Genomic DNA, 17,834 nt, shown 5'->3' on the forward strand with positions numbered 1-17,834 from the left:
AGGAATTCTTTTTTTTTTTTTTTTTCAGCTGAGTTAGGTTGTAAAGTTGTTAAGTTGGAGACTTCTGGAGTCAGACACTTAAATTTAAATTTTTCCTCTACTACTTTTTAGCTGTGTGATGCTGGGAAAGTTTCTAATCCTCTCTAAACCTCAGTTTCCTTGACTGTAAATGTGACTAATAATTATACCTACCTCACAGGGTTAACAATAATTAAGCTCCATGTAAAATACTTAACAAAGTGCCTGGAATTTGGCCAGGGGCTCAGCAACTTCATGTATTTGTGCAGCAGATTTGAGACAGGAATCAAAGAGATGAGTTGCTCGAAAACAACAGTTCTCAAAAGTTTGGGTTCCAGGACCCCTTTATTAAGACCCCCAAAGAGCCTTTGTTTATGTAAATTGTATCTCTCAACATTTGCCACAGAAGAAATTAAAACCGAGAAACACTCTTAAATATTTATAAACAATAATAATAATAAATTCAGTATATGTTTGTATAACATTTTTATGAAAAATAACTATATTTTCCAAACATAATTTAGTGAGAAGAGTGACATTGTTTTACATTTTTTACAAACTTCTTTATTATCTCCCTTAAAAGCATCAGCTGGATTCTCATATCTGCTTCTCATTTGATCAGTTGTTATGTCGCTTTCACTAACGTATGTGAAGAAAATCCAGCCTCACAGAGATGTGTAGCTGGAAAGGGAGGGGAACATTATTAGCCTTTTCATATAATTGTGGATAGTCTTCTTTGATGCAGCACCAAAGCTCTACAAGTGGTAGTTTTTTAGAGGTCTGTTGCAAGGAAGAATCTAAAACTATATAAATAAACTTACTTCTTGAAGTCTCTTGCACTCTGAATGGTTCTTTCATTTAGGCATGATTTTGTAACATCATGCGTTGGTCATTTGGAAAATATTGGTTCAAATGAATGTTGACACATTTCATTACAGAATGTCATCACACGTCATAACTCCTGGGATACTCCACCGTACACTTGTGAGAGAAAGGGAGTGAAAAAAGCAAGCAGTCACTTAGTATTATTAAGGTCTGACCTCACAGACCCCATGAAGGGATCTGAGGGACTAGGGTGTCTCTAAGACCACACTTTGAGAATTGTTACTTTAAAGCAACAAAAGAAAAACAATCTATTTGAGAGAGAAATCTGGGACAGTCAAGACTAACAGAATCTGAAGGAAGGTCCTAAGCGAAAACATGCCCACCCACTCCCACCCTCACCCCCAGCAAGTGGTAGAAAAGCTAAGGGAGTTTGGGGAAGGGATATACATACCTAATTGATGTTTTTAGGGGGGGTGGGATTTGTTATATAAACCACTCCTCTATCTTCCTTGAGAAAGCTTCAGAAACTAATGTTGTCATACAAGTGAATTCTTTAGCAGGAAATCAAAAAAGATGCTAACTTTTGTGACCTGGTCTGTGCAGCCTGGGGAAAGCCTTCTTGGACACTGAACCCCAGAGCAAAGATGAATGGTCTGAGGATTTGCAGAAATACAGGGTGGCGTGGGGAGCAGACATTTGCGGGAAGAGGACTTCCCCTGTCTGGGGAAGTAGGAGTTTGAGGGGATCCTATCTGGTTGTCAAAATCTGAGTGCCTCTAGCTGACAGCTAGGGTAGTGGACTTAAAAGGTCAGCCTGTCCTTCAACTTTGGATAGGCTGCTGGGACCTCAGCCAGTCACCTTTACCCAGGAGAAAACACCCTTCTCCTATTACAGGGGAGTGACTATAGCAGGTAAATTGAGGCCCAAGTGGATTTTGTCCAGAACAAGGTGGGGGCAGTAAAAGAGAATCTCCATGTGGAGAATGGAAGTCAATAAGTCCTTGACCCCAGGGACTGGGGTCCAGTCTGGCCCTGACCAAGAAAGATTAAAATCAGCAGGTCTTAGAAAGACCTAAACCATGCATTCTTAGCTGGGACCAATTTTGCTCCCAGGAAACAGTTGGCAATGTTTGGAGACATTCTTGCATTGTCACAAGCCGCTGGGGAGGAATATTACTGGCCCCTAGTGAGTAGAGGCCAAGGATGCCGCTAAACATCCCACAGGACAGTGCAACAATAATTATCCAGCCCCAAATGTCAACAGCACCGAAGCTGAGAAACGCTGACCTATGCCAATCATTCCCTGGGATGCTCTGGGCCCGGCAATCCTGACCTACATTTCCCCCTTCACAATGGAGAAATATTTTCAACAGCCTTTCAGAGTTGTACAGGCTAATGGGATCAAAGACCAGATGCTCAGTTATCCCCACGTGAGGGGTCACAGAGAAAGAATTAGGGAGGACAAGTTGGAGAATACGTCACAAATACCAGAGATACTAAGAAGCTTGGCTTTAGGCAAACCGCCTTCTGTAGCCTCAATCCCCATCCCCCTATCCCTGCCATCCTGACACTCCAGGCTCCCAAAACCTCATGGTCTTTCGTCCTTGCAAACCTGTTCCTGGGAAATGAGTGAATGTTGGTTCTTCCAGATGCAGGATGGAAGTAAATTATCATGGTTCCTCTCTCAGGGATATTGGCATTTTAAGTCACATTGTCAACTGTGTAATGTGAGTCCTTTTTTCTTGGGCGGGGGGGCAGCAAAATATATTATAAGTAATATAAGTATAATATAATATTTATATAATAAAGTATGAGGCCATGGCAAGTAGGTAGGGGAAGGTCTAGGGTTTAGGGCTAGAATGTAACAGAGTGGCGATCCCCAACCTTTTTGGCACCAGGGGCCCGTTTTGTGGAGGACAATTTTTCCACAGACCGGGTTGCGGGGGAATGGTTTTGGGATGATTCAAGCAATAAATGTGCATTACATTTATTGCACACTTTATTTCTATTATTATTACATTGTAATATATAAAGAACTAATTATACAACTCAATATAATGCAGAATCAGTGCGAGCCCTGAGCTTGTTTTCATTTGCCACTCACTGATAGGGTCTTGATATGAGTCTGCAAGCAATTGATTTATTATGGTCTCTGTGCAGGCAAACGTCTCTGCTAATGATTATCTGTATTTGCAGCCGCTCCCCAGCGCTAGCATCACTGCCTCAGCTCCACCTCAGATCATCAGGCATAGATTCTCATAAGGAGCGCACAGCTTAGATCCCTCGCATGTATAGTTCACAGTAGGGTTTGCACTCCTATGAGAGTCTAATGCCGCCACTGATCTGACAGGAGGCAGAGCTCAGGAGGTAATGTGAGCGATGGGGAGCGGCTGTAAATACAGGTGAAGCTTAGCTCACTCACCCGCCACTCACCTCCTGCTGTGCGGTCCAGTTCCTAACAGGCCATGGACTGGTACCGGTCTGTGGCCTGGGGTTTGGGGAGCCCTGTAGCAGAGGGTTCCTTATTGGTAGCCTTGAAAGCACACCATGGAAGACAAAGTAGTAATGACGATAATAGTAGCCGCTTATATTTACTGGACACTTGCTATGGACACACACCGTTCTTATCACTTTACCTGTATCAACTCAATCTTCGCAACAGCCCATTGAGGTAGCTACTATCATCATCATTTTATAAATGAGGAAACTGAGACACAGACTAAAACACTCACTCCAAGTCCACTAGCAACTGAAGAAGTAGGAGTTAAACCCAAACAGCCTGACTACAGAGAAGAGCCTGGGCTCTTAACTCCCCCTGCTCGCTGCCCCTCATGCTATAAAAAGAACTCCACCTGGGAGGAATGGGCCCCACACTGCACTAGAAGTGTGTCTGGGCAAAAGCCAAACTCCACTAGGGATTATGGTTTCCTGCTTTACGAAGTGATAGGATTGGACCAAGCAATCACTCAATTCCCTGAAGTCACAAATGTTCAGTGATTCTTATGGTCCAGATACAAAATTTCAAAATAAGTAGACTTCATCTTATCTCTGGTGCCATTTCTCCTGAGCAATACAGTTGGGTTTGGGTCATACACAGCAGTCTTTTAGGAAACTCTAGCAATGAGAACGCCACCCTACAGGAATCCCCACTGCCCTCCTCTAGAATTATCCCTTTGCTCTAGGATTGGCTTGGCCACCAGAACAAAACCCCCATTCCCTTATTTGGTGGATCTCTTTGGGGTAAGAGAAAGGAAAGCAGAGTAAACTAATTCACGTCAAGGTGTGAATGGATGATGAGTTCCAGAATCTTTTCTCGTTCTGCTTCTATAATGTCAAGTAAAAAATTGTCAAAGCAATGGGAAAAGTAAAGGTAGCTGGGGGTATGACAAACTTTGGTAACACCCCTAAAATCAGCAGCTCTCATTCCTCTCCAAGACTAAAATGGGATCCACTGAACTAGTCTCGTATTTCTTTTGTATGTCATTATATTTAGCTGAGAGCTAGACTTAAATCAGTGCTCAAAAAAGTACGTTTTGGTTGCCTAAGAAAATAATGGTTCTGTGTGCCTCAAGTTTTTTTTTTATTAAGTTAATCTCTGTTGGAATAAAGTTGTAATTTATTTAGCTCAAGTTAGAGATTTATCAGAATCTTCCTACATGTTCTGACCTGACATCCTCCTGGAGAGAACTAATGACACATACCCAATATTTTGCTTCTCAAAGTACCAAAGGGCTTATTAAGAATGAGAATCTCTGGTCTCATCCCAGACCTTCTGAAATAGAATCTACACTTTGACAAGACCCTCACGTGATTTGTTTGCAAGTTAAAGTTTGAGAATCATGGGAAGGGTTATTATATTGGGGAGGAATTGGAGAATCTGCACCTTATTATTTAAGGTTACCCGAAGAATTTTCTGGTGAAATCTTAAAGATTGCTTTGCATTTGGGGAGGCGATTTGGGCCTAGAAGCAAGAATTAAATGTGTGTGAATTAAATATACACACACGCGCGTGCATGCACACACACACACATACACACACACACAGGCATTATCTCTGCCCTGCAAGATTTTGCAATCTAGTGAAAGACAGATATGTAAAAAAAGCAACCATCATCCATTGTGATGGAACAAGAATGGTGGCAGATTCAGGTGTGAGGGAAGGATAGAAAAAGTGACTGGGTTTAACTAGGAAATTCAGAGGAAGTTTGGCAATGGAGATAGAATAGTCAAGAGCCTTTCAGTTTCAAGACAGAAAACTATTTCAAAGAGTGACAAGCAAGCGACATCTATTGCATGTCACCAGGAGCAGAAGTTCAAACACTTCTGTCCACTGCATCTTGGTATCAAAATCACCAGAAAAACACAACTCAGTCAGGCACTGGCTGGGACAACACTTTACTCACACAGAAGGGAAAGAGCAAGAATCAGCTCCAAGGGTGGGCATCGGTCCCTCATGGCGAGCAGGTCCCTCTCAGCAGCAGATGCTGGGGGTCCAGATACAAAATTTCAAAATAAGTAGACTTCATCTTATCTCTGGTGCCATTTCTCCTGAGCAATACAGTTGGGTTTGGGTCATACACAGCAGTCTTTTAGGAAACTCTAGCAATGAGAACGCCACCCTACAGGAATCCCCATTGCCCTCCTCTAGAATCATCCCTTTGCTCTAGGATTGGCTTGGCCACCAGAACAAAACCCCCGTTCCCTTATTTGGTGGATCTCTTTGGGGTAACAGAAAGGAAAGCAGAGTAAACTAATTCACGTCAAGGTGTGAATGGATGATGAGTTCCAGAATCTTTTCTCGTTCTGCTTCTATAATGTCAAGTACATTGCAGGGCAAATGTCCTGTATGCATCCTTCTCGTGCTGCAGTATAAGGAGTCAGTCCCCTCCCCTAAGAGGAAGGATATCGTAGTAGGCTTGGCCAGGTGCCACCACACACATGCTTAAGCTGAACAAAGGAGCACACGTGGAATCTGAAACAGGGAAAGATATTCCCACACAAGGTGATAAGCCCGGCACAGGCTGTGAGGACCCTCTCTCTCGGCAAGGAAATGTTCCAAGCTCACAGCCCATTCTTACATAGTCAAGTGGAGGTCAAAAGACTGCCTACTTGAGTGCTTGAGACGACCTTCCCCAAGAAAGAGGCTTAAACCAAAAAAAGGAATCTATTGTTTCATGTAACTAAACAATCCAGGGGTAGTTGGCCCCGGGTATAGCTATCTGCAGGAGCTGAAATCCTGTCCTCAGAGATCCAGTTTTCTCCATTTCTTGTGCTTCCCTCTGCTTTAGCTTCATTCTTAGGCAAGTTCCCTTTAGGAGTTTATCACAGAATGTTAAGGCTTAAAATTAACTTTTCAGGATTCCGAAATTATTTTTAAAACTTTCCATTGGCCTGGCTTGGGTCATGTGACCACCTCTGGATCAATCGCTATGGGCAACAAACCTAGACTTAAATCCCCACTCCACTGTTACTAGCTTGCTTTACTGAAGTGAGTCTCAGTGTTCTCCATAACACAGCAGATAGTAATGCCCAGTTTGTACTAGTAAGGTCAGTGAAGGCTCACTAATGGGTAATTTTGGTTATCATCACCATTATGGATCTGTATTCCAAATGGAACTGACTTCATTTTTCAACATGAGGAACTTCTATTTGTGTTTTCTAAACAGTCTTCCTCGCTTACACGTATGTGAAGCCCAACCCTATAAACACCTGTATCTGTTCAAGGTACATCCTAGAAAGGAAGGGCTGCTATCACACCAGTTGGCCCAGCGTGTGACAAGAGCCACTGGAAGGCACCAGGCAAGGCAGGTTAGATTTCAGACAGATTTTTAGATAACGACTTTTTAAAAAGAAGAAAAATTTGAAACCCTCAGGGCCACAAAGATTTAAAACATCATTTGTGTGTAATTCTGTACATGCTTCCAATTTTGATTTGAATCCTGACCCTACTCCATGGAAGAAGGTTTGCAAAGAATTTTTTCTGCTTTGAGGCCAGGATCTGGATTTCTATTGCTCCTTCCACCTCTATCACTCCTTCCATCTTGTTTTCATTTGTCCAGGTGGAACCTGGTCACATCCCACCCCCATTTCCACATGGGCTTTCGATAGATGAGCATCCCCAAAGAGGCCCTCCCTGGGCTCTACTAAATGAGGCTTGGGGAGAGTAGAGGCTATAAAATGATGTGCCTTTGAAACCTCGCAGGACCCTGTGGGGCTCCTGGGCACGGAAGCCTTTCTGTGTCCCTCGTTTCTTGTTTCTAGGGAATAGGCTTCAGCCTCCCGTGACCTTCCCTGAGTTCCAAAGGGCAGGTTCAAACAGCTGTTAATCAGGGAAGGGAGGGGATGCAGAGACAAGGGAGGAGCAGTCAAAAAACAGTACTGCAGCCTTGGGGCAGGGTCCTGGTTCCACTTCAAGGGATACATATTACAATATCTTTTAAGTCTTCTGCAGAACTAAAAGCCCCAACAAATGGAAAATGTTAACTACTTGATGAAGCGTTCTTCATCTTCAGAGAGAAGGTCACAGTTTGATAACCTTGAGAACCACAGGAGCTCATCAGGAGAACACCTGAGGTCAGATTAAAGGAGTGCAGGCCCTGCACGCACCCTGATCCTTATCAGCAACTCCGCCCTTGAACCATTGCTATAAAACTCCTCACCAAATCCCTCCAGGTTGGGGCACATGGTTTTAAGGGCATGAGCCCACTGTGTTCCCCTCTACCTGGCAAAGCAATAAAGCTGTTCTTTTCTACTTCACCTAAAACTCTGTCTCCAAGATTCAATTCAGCACTGGTACATGGAGGCTGAGTTTCAGCATCAAATTGGGCGCCCAATGAGGGGCTGCTTGGGGATGGCCCCACAGAGGTCCCCTGGCTCAATCGGATGCTCTGAGGTTTTCTCCATGCCAGCCTCTTTCAAGAGAGCAGGGTTTGGAGAATTCCTTTAGAGGCCAGATCACCTGGGACCCTTGCCTGGAAAGGCTGAGCCCCAGTCACACCTGGTCCACCCTCCCAGCAGAGGAACTCCAAGGTGGGAGTGGAGAATGGAAGAGGGACCATCCTAACAACTGTCAAGGTCACCTTCAGCATCACCTTGGCCAGCTGGAGGAGCAAAAAGGTGGACACAGTCCTTACAAATATAAATTAATTCAGAATGCATCCTATGGAAAGGAGATAGGACAAGTGTCTGGGACATGACTGGCCATAGGTCCATATCAAGCCAAGTAGACCAGGGTTCAAGCCAGGACCTCCACACACGAAAAATCTGATGGTAAATCATCTCCTTAGGCTTCTATTGCCAACATTAATTATTCACACAGATTTAATCCTTCCCCCATTGCAGTCAAAAACAGCTGTCAATGGATGATGTGTTTGAATTTGAACTATTATTTCTCAGCAATTAATGGAGTCTCAACTAATATTTTCAGAGACAGATCAAGGAAAAACGTCTTGCTTATGCTAACAAAAGTTTATCCACAGAATACATATAAATACTTTGCTAAGAAAACAGAAAAGCTAGATGATAAATACAGCCAGCCTGCTGAGATACAGATATCCATTCTCAGAAAATACCTAAGAGAAAAGGGATGGGGGGCTGGGCGCTGAAAAAGGGAGGGTGAGAGACTGCTCCCATCAGCAGCATTACCTATTGTTTGAATCATTGGAATCTCCTCCTCCTCCCCTGGTTCCATCTTTCCACTTTAAAGGAAAGTGCTTGCTGTAGGATTAGGCTAACTTTCCTATTTAATAGAAGAAAAAAGGAAAAACAAAGGAGAAACACCAAATGCATAACAATGATGACCTTCAAACTGCTGAGCTTAGAGCTCTAGCCTTTGCTCTGTGCTTGTAGCAATCTCTCAATAACTGATTAAAGGATTAACCACACAATTTGTTCAAAAGAACACAAGATTTATATACTTATAAGGTCTGGGAAGACACACACCTGAATTAGCATAACAATAACCTACACCAGAGGAGTCAGACAGAAAAGTAATTCACATCTATAGTTTGAATGTTAAAAGTAACTATAAAGTAGAAAACAGTCTACGTTGCCACTAGCTCCCACAGCATTAAGCGGTGCGAGTTGGTTTTATCTGTCCTTCTCCAACAAACAGGTCTAATTAGAAATGAAAATCGTGCATCAGTCACATGCAGGTTAATGACTGACAGATCTACACGTTTTATCTGGGGATCTTAAAGAGATTCCATCTGATTCTAACTGGCATGAAAAAAGGAGAATTCCCAGCGGCAACAGAGCAGACAGGATGTCAGGCATTACCCAGGGTTCCGAAGAAGGTGGGCCAGACTGGGCTGGAAGGGTGTCGTTAAGAGCTGTGAGCTCACCCAGGGGAGGCAGGTGCTAGACAGACAACCTAATCCCAGGCCTTCGGTTTTCATCTGTCTCCACGGTCTACCGTGCAGAGCTGTTTACTCAGGACAAGAGTCACATTCTCTGTATCAGTACAAAGGAAACACGCCCTCTTGGCGAGGGTCAGGTGACTGGGTTCAGGTATGGAACTGGTGTGTTGGCCCCAGAGGAGTCTTCCGGAGCAAGTCCCTGCAGGCAGACGTGCCCCTGGGAACAGGCAGTCGGCTTCAGGCTAATCTGTCTGCCAAAGCCTGAGAGTCCTCACACCGAGATGAAAGGGCCAGGGAGAACTCACCACCACAACTCCTGACCTGCCGCTAATTCCACATTGTGAGGACTGACCTCTGGCTGCAGGTTCTAATCCCTAAGCAGGGTTTAGTAAAGGAAGTGAGGAAAGAAAAGAAGAGTTAGGATTTTGGTATCGGACAGTATGACTGGATGCTAAAAAAGCATCCCTAGAAGCAAGCCAAGGTAAAGTACTAACGTGAATCCTATTTTATCAGGTGTGCCTGACTTTCCTCTGGGGTAGGAGATATTTCACCCATCCTCCCCTCTCTTCCTCCGTCTTTTCAGCCAAGTCATTTAGTCAGTCCTTAACTGGATCTTAAACTTCGACTCCTCAAGGATGTCTCGCCCACAGGATTTCGTCCCCCTCCTCTGCCCTTCCAAGCCTGAATGCCCTCACCTCCTTCAGAATTCAAGTTCCCATTCTCCACTTAGCTACTCCAAGCTGGTTGGTCCTGCCTGGGCTTCCCTGTTCTTTCCCTGAACCCACTCCCACGGCTCTGCCAGACAGCCTCTGTCTTCCAAAGCCTGTCTCGGGTTCACCTCTGCAGAGAAGCCTTTCCAGAAATTTCGACCTGACTCTACTACAGTAACTTTAACCAGCTCCCCTGAGCGGCTGCCCATTCATCTGACTCCGGGTTGGGCTGGGTTGTTTCACTGTGTCTTTATGAGTGAGTATCATGTGCCTCATCATGGGGTGTCCCCCCCCACACACCCCACTGAGGGCCCTTTACTGTGCTCTGAACTTCCTCAGCCTCCAGCACTGAGCACTGTGAGGCCTATAGTACTGGCTGGTCTGTCTGGGGCTAAGTGGGTTTATCAGGGACACCCAGAGACAAGCTAATCCAATTAATAACAAGCTCAACACAGTCAAGCTCATCATCTAATGTCAGCCACGAATCCACATGTATGGAGGGAACGCAACAGACGAGTTTTTGCTGGTGTGCTTGGCTGGGCTCCCATGGAGACAGGTAGACCACTTCCTGATTCTTTTAAAACTCCACTTGAATCTTCTTTCTGTGCTGTCGAGATATATAGGCCTGTGATCATAGGAATCCCAGTCTCTCAAACCAGAATGCAGTGGCATAGCCTAACAGGGGAATTTTTCCTATTTGACACTAGAAGTATCCCAAGGACATAAAATGAAGTCCTCTTTCTTTTTACATCAAGCAAATCACCGATCATCTTTCCGGGAAAGAATAAAAAGTATATTAATTTGAGAACTTAGGAAAATCAAAAGCATGTGATCACCACAGGTAAAGCAAAGAAATCCTCCTTAATTCCAGTAATTCTTTCAGTGTTATGGTCATCTAGAAAATATGCCCAGTGAGTGGGAAATAGGATTCTGGGATTAGCAAGTGAGGCACTCATAGATTTGTTTCTTCTGAGTCTCTGACCCAACCCCTTTGCCGCAGAAGAAAAACGTGAAAGTGGGTGAGTCTTTTGGAACGAATTCCTGGCACACCATCAATACTAACCGGAACACCAAGGAGGCTTGAGACTGTCTGACTGTCTGATAGTGGACCAGAGCCAGCTAAGAGGACAACCAGAAACAAGTTCAGAGCTTCAGTGAATGGGAAATAAGCAACAGGGATGAGGGGAGGTGTTGGAGATGGGGGCAAAAAGACATCAAGGATAACTCAGACAGAGGTTGGGCCCCACTAGCGGCTCTCATCCTCACAGACGCCAGAATACCACTGGGGGCTTTACAATACAAGAAGAGCCAACGTGGATCCTTTTTTGTGCTGATCAATGTGACTGCCCAACAGGACTGCTTTGAAAACCATCGCAAAAGTGAAAAAGGTTCTCAAACCCACCTCTTCTCCATGCTCCCCAGCCTCTTGGAAATAAGTTACCAAACAAACAGGTTACTTACATAGCAACCTGAATCTCAAGAGTTAGCTTTATGGAAGTATTTGTTTTTTAACACTTGTCTCAGACACAGTGGATTTAGACCATTTGGTTTTTATAAGGCAGTAGAGGAGAGGTTCCAAGGAGATATATTCATGATTTACAATATGAAACCATTTTTCTGATCATTTTCCACTAAAGGGAGGAAAGAGATTGGCATAAAGCAGTTTCCAAGGTCAGAGACTTTTCACTGATGGGCAAACCGGATTCCTGGCATCAGAGAATTTTAAAGCTAGATAGGGCACTGGAGATCATCTTACCAACTTCCACATTTTCCAGATGAGGAACCAAAATCAGAGATCATCAGCAATTTTCACAAGGTGACATAGTGTTATTGGCAAAGGCAAAATTAAAATAAAGATCTCCAGACTCAACATATATACTCAGCTATATCTGGTTACCTTCTTCCTATTAGCTGACAAGCCATCCTGGCAAATCATCTCTAGGGAAAATACAGCGGCTATCGTCTTGAAGAACATAGGCTGGCTGACGGCTACCTCAGTCTTATAAAAATCCCACCAACCTCAATATTCCCAGTAGATTAGCAGTTTGACAGTTTCCATTCGTGAAGGTCAGGTATCTTTAATATGTGAAGTTATTCATTTCTGCCACAAACATAAGCAGATTCATTATTTTTCTAAATACTAATATTATGAAAGAACCCACCTATGGAGCTCTCCCCAGCACTGAGAAAACCCTCACAAACTTCTAGAGAGGCATCAGCTTACACCAAGTGTCTCCAGGACAAAGAAACCACCTAGAGGATGCATGCATACTAAATTAGGCATTCAAAATCAATTTTTTACAAATATTGATCAACTCAGACAAAACACATCTTCCAAATCAACTGATGGTTTATGACCCTGGGTACAGCATTTCTAAGATAATTTTTCAACGTTTAGGTAATTCAGTTTATTATAAAAGGACAACTTCATTACTTAAGTAAAAAGATGGAACTCTGAAGAGCCACAGCTGTAAGGCATTCAGGCTCTTCAGTTTCTTGAATGTTCCAGCTTTTCTGTGCTCACCGGTGCTGCCCTGCGCCTCACACACATTTCCTGAGCCTGGATAAGGAACAGCTGCCACTTAACCCTACATTAAACGTTAGTGGTAAATGCTGAAATTCCACGGCTCTCCCTTTCATGTTGTTATTTGAGCAAAAAGACAGCTGCTCACTGTTACACTCAAGACACCCATTATCCTTGGCTCTGTGCAGTTCGCTCCAGCGTGCAATAGCGTTTGGCCTGCATTGGTGAGAGTGAGATAAACTTCCACTCCATGAACCATGGTCCTGCATGTCAACAACCCATTCTTTTCACACTTTTCCATGGTTTCCTTCTCCCAGTCCCATTTCCCTGTAGCCCCATCTGCCTCTCTGTTTTTATTTCTTGAAAAAGGAGTGATGAAAGGGAAGTTAAGAAGGACAACAGAGGCTACAACGGGTACAGTGAGCATGGCTGTTCAAGCCCCCAGTAATGCTCACTGGACAGGGTTTGTGTCAGCTGGATTTTTCAAATATATTGGGGGGTGTGTGTGTGGTGTGTGTGTGTGTGTGTGTGTGTGTGTGTGTGTGTTGGACATTCTTTGTCTCAAAGACCTGACACACACAATTTATTGGGTGAAAGTTTATTAAACTGAATGGAATGCAGTGGGATTTGCATTCATTTATTTTGGGCTAAGGTGACCAGATACATCATTTCCAGCTTATTTTAATACTTCTCTGGACTTTTTTATGACTATCCCCAGAAATTATTTCCTGGTTGTTCACATGCTGCAAATCCATATTGTAGGATAAAGGGAGACGGGAGAAGAAAATCTGAGCAAAAGGAATAGAGCTAGAGAAAATAAAAGTGGGAAGAAACAAGACATATAATAGGAAAAGAACAGACCAGAATTGGTCCTGTTTCTTAAACAAGATTCAACTAACTCTTTGAGACTCAATTTCCTTATCTCTAAAAATGGAGGATATGGTATCTGACTAATAATGTTGATGTAGAAGACAAATGGTATAGTCTACACAAAAGGGCTTTAAATACCATAAAACACTAACAAATGTAAGGAATAATTGTTATAGTGGCTGAATGGTTGAGAACATGGTCAAACTGCCTGGGTTCATCTAATCCTAGCTTTGCTTCTTATTAGCTGTATGCCTTTGGACAAATATGTTAATCTATCTGAATCTGATTACCTTCATCTATAAAATGGGAATGACTATAGTAGCCACTTCTCATAGGGTTTTTTAAAAACAAAATGAGAAAATCCACGCCATAAACCTAATGCAGTACTTAGAAATACTTACAAAGTATTCAAAACTGTTGGCTATTTTAATCATTGTTATTATTGTAATAGCTTAATAATAACAAACCATGCACCTTGTTCTAGATAGTATATGTATCACTATATGTATATATGTATTTCATATATATATATATATACATACATGTATATACATATATATACATTTCATATATTTCATATATTTCGTATTTCATATATATATACACATACATATATATATGTATTTCATCTATATATAATAAATGTAATATTATATATATAACTTAATGGCAGAAAAAGATGATAATTGTCTCTTGGGTATGGAATCATGGCACAGAGGTCTCCTTACCCTAGAACTGCCAGGCTTAGCTCAGTCCTCTCATGCTGATTCATGTTCTCATGTGAGACATGTATTCTCCTATTGCAAAATTTCCCCTCTGCCCTATGTCCATCAAAATCACATTCCTTGCTTTCCAGGCTAAGAAGAGGGTAAGGACTAGGGAGGAGGTATGACTGTGGCAGCTCTCTGTACCTTCTGGCTGACAAACACCAACAATTCTGCAGCGTTTTCCAGCACCAGCAACTACTTCTCTGACTCTCCAGACATCAATCAAGCATCCTACAGTTTAATCAATTCTGACACTATCTTCCTGGAGTTAACATCAGATCCCATGGGTTAAAGGAGCTCAGTTCCACAGGGCTGCCTCCACTTCAGATGCCAGTCACAAGTCCTGGACCACCCATACTTTGGACCAATTGCTATAAATTGAGGGTTCCCACAACCCCCTCCTCGGATTTGATAATTTGCTATAACAGCTTAGAAAACTCAGGAAAATACCTTACTTATGTTTGCTGGCATATTATAAAGCATACAAGTTAGAGATAGTCAAATGCAAGAACTGAATAGAGAAAGGTATGGGAGTGGAGGTGATGTGGACCTTCCATGCCCTTTCTAGGTGCACCACCCTCCCAACACCTTGATGTGTTCACCAACCCAGAAGCTAAAATGATGACCAAACATAATACCCAGTACCAATGGGAGATACCTGAGCAGCATTACCCAAGATGTGTTCCCACAAAATACCATCCCATGGGAAGCTCCATAAAAAAGAGATTCTGTAGAATTGAGAAATACTGTACCCTGTATTGGCCTCACAGATATTCACATTAACATATGAAACGCTCTGAGAAGTAAAGAAATCTATATAACTTACCTCAAAATTTCCTGACTCAATTGACCACGGAATGCTTATTTCTGCATTAACATCTCACAAGAGAACACAGGTTAGAAATGTTAAACTGCACGACTTCTCTGCCCCTCCAGGTAACACACATCTTTTTCTAAAAGTCTTTATGCACATTATTGAACATAAAAGAGTCAAACTGATGATATTTCTGGACCACGGTGAACAATGGAGTAGTCACAGTAGCCAGGTAGAGGGACTATCTCAGGGGCACACAGCCTTACAGAAACTTACACCAGAAGGTGGTCATGACTGTTGCTGACCAAATATTTCAGGCACATAGTAGGATTTCACTTATCTGTTCTCTTCATGTTAGGTTTAGTCTTATGACTTGCTCTGGCCAATTAAATATGAGTGGAAGTATCATGCGACTCTTCCAGAAAGAAGTTTTAAAAGCTAGTGTGTAAGCCACCACATCCTTTTCCCTTAGTGAGGTGATGGTGGAAGCCTGTGTTGAGATGTAGCCTCCATCAGCCTGGTCCTTATGGACTCTGATAAGTACAGTCCCTTTTATGATCCATGATAGACACGTAGCCAGAAAGAGAAATGAATCTCTGTTATTGTCAGCCACTTAGATTTAGGTGTTGTTTGTTATCACAGCCTAACCTACTCTAATACATACCATCCAACTGATTACCTACTCTACTCCATTTCCACCTGGCCCTCACCCTGTACTTATCTCTCTCCATTCCCACTCCTAGCCTGAGATGCCACCACTATCCACGGACTGAGTTCATCCTAAATAAAACTGCTTTTTATAAGAATGCTCATAGAGAATCTTTCAATACTCAGAAACTCCCCATTCAAGGCTTCTCCCACTGTGTAGAGAGAATTAGCCTCAATAGTTTAGAAAGATTCATGCCTAATTTTATTGAAAAAGGAAATCAGTACATTCCCTTTGTAGATGGTGACTGAATAATTCATTGAAAGCTTCATTATTTATAATTGTGATAGCACACACTTTCAAATAAAGTATTGCACATATCAAATATCCCTGATACATTTCCAAACAAACATGTGCACATATGTAATCAGCTGTGGTAATCAACTGCACATCAACAAAGAATCGGAGTGCTTTAGGGGCGTAAAGATGCTGTTACAGTGAACAATCATTCGGCAGTGTGGCTTATTTTAATAGACACATCACTTTAAAATAAGTCTTCACCATCTGCTGCAGCCTCTAATTACAAATGCAACAAGAACATAATTCACAATTGCATCATTAAAAAGTATGACATAAGGGATTTAATGCATGTCTATGCCCTTTTTTAATGCAGCAGACGTCTGTTCATCTTTTCTTATGTTTCAGGGGCAAAACTGGTGGTAAAACTTGCCTTCATGCTGAAATATCCCAAGAGTAGTGTTTCAGGAGACAACAGGAAATCCATATAAGGCTACTTAGTTGTCAAAAATATTCAGAGGCCATAATCCTATTAGACTGACTTTCAACATTGTTTTTCATATGCAAAAAAAACCCTATCTTCAAACTATTTACAGATGACAATAAGAAAAAAATCTATTCAGCAAGAAGTACAGATAAGGCAATTTAATCTGACCAATATAAATACCTTGGAAATTCACCTCTAGTTTAGGTGTCCATAATAAACTAACCTTTCAGCAGCCCATCTTCCAAATGTGCAAAACTAAATTAATGTGCCAGGCCTCTGCTAGATGCATAATTACAAGAATATATCGTACTAAATCACCTTGTTTAAAGTCAATTCTCTATTTTTTCCACCAGATCAAACTCTAATTAGTCAAAGATTACTGAAGAAAAGAGATGCCCATAGCATAAACTGTCAAATTAGAAATGTAGATTTGCAATGCTGATACTTTGCCTGAAATAAGGGTATCACCACCAGATAGATAAGGTCATGGTTATGACCTTGAGGTCTAAATAGCACTTCTAGCAAATAAAAAGTCTAATCTATTCAATTTTGTCTTTAAAAATAAAATCATCACTATCACCATCCTTTATTTTTTAAAACAGAAAAATAAATACTCATTTCATTGCTAATTATTATATGAAACTCAATAGAACCATGTGGAAACAAAAAATTTATATATACCTACACACACACATTCATATGGCATTTTTAGTAATTCCTAATTCTCAACAAATAGAACTAATAGCTTAATCCAATCCTGGTAAATTTCCTTGTCTCCAGCATCGTCATCACAATAGTTGGTATTTTTTAAATAAGATACGTGAATATTTTATAAGTTAAGCAAAGAGAAGAATATTCATTACCTTACTGGTATGGTACCACAAGATGTGCAAAGGTTCATGATTTCCCCAAGTAGTCTGTTTCACAGAATATCAACAGGTGGCATATATTCCATTCTGTTGCATTCCTTGAATCTGAAATAGAAGACAAATACTCTTACCACAAAGTTATAGTGAAGAAATATATCATCTGTACCTAACATTAGAATTTTTGGTACTTCGGTGTGAAAAATCCATTAATATCACCCACAACCAAGATGGCCTATTATTACCTTTCTGAGACGCTTGCTTAGGGTGCACTCACTGCTATATTCACTCTCCTAGCATTTCCCAGGATTTCAATGAACTCAATGACTTGGGAACAACCTAGAATTCCCTTTCAAGTCCTCTTTAATCTAACTTCCTTCCACTTACTAGATCTCTTTGCTTCTTTCTTCTTGGATGCCATGGTCCCTCCCTTACAGTTACTGCGTCTCACACAGTGCACACACACTAGGAGCAGAGAAGTCAGAGTAGTTCTCCCACTCATCAAGGGTAGGCAATCTTGGCCTATTGTTGACAGCTGCCATCTTGTCTCCATTCACACTAAAGACTTTTCCTGTCCCAATGAGAGCCACTTCTGGTCCTCTGCAGTGCTCCAGGGGAGCTTCGTTACCACCCAGTCTCCCACTCTACCTTTAT

The 17,834-nt window shown here is 42.1% G+C and overlaps 1 long non-coding RNA gene across 1 annotated transcript; it reads right to left on the reverse strand.

Annotated features, from left to right (window-relative positions):
* Positions 1 to 224: 224 nt before the first annotated feature.
* LOC109548003 (uncharacterized) lies at positions 225 to 9,249 on the reverse strand. Its single transcript, XR_002173988.3, has 3 exons — positions 9,120 to 9,249; positions 840 to 999; positions 225 to 699 (listed from the first exon to the last, which is right to left on the reverse strand). It is a non-coding gene; the product is annotated as an uncharacterized lncRNA (long non-coding RNA).
* Between the last annotated feature and the right edge of the window lie 8,585 nt (positions 9,250 to 17,834).

Source organism: Tursiops truncatus, chromosome 7 (genome assembly GCF_011762595.2).
Source record: "Tursiops truncatus isolate mTurTru1 chromosome 7, mTurTru1.mat.Y, whole genome shotgun sequence".
Lineage (NCBI taxonomy): Eukaryota > Metazoa > Chordata > Mammalia > Artiodactyla > Delphinidae > Tursiops > Tursiops truncatus.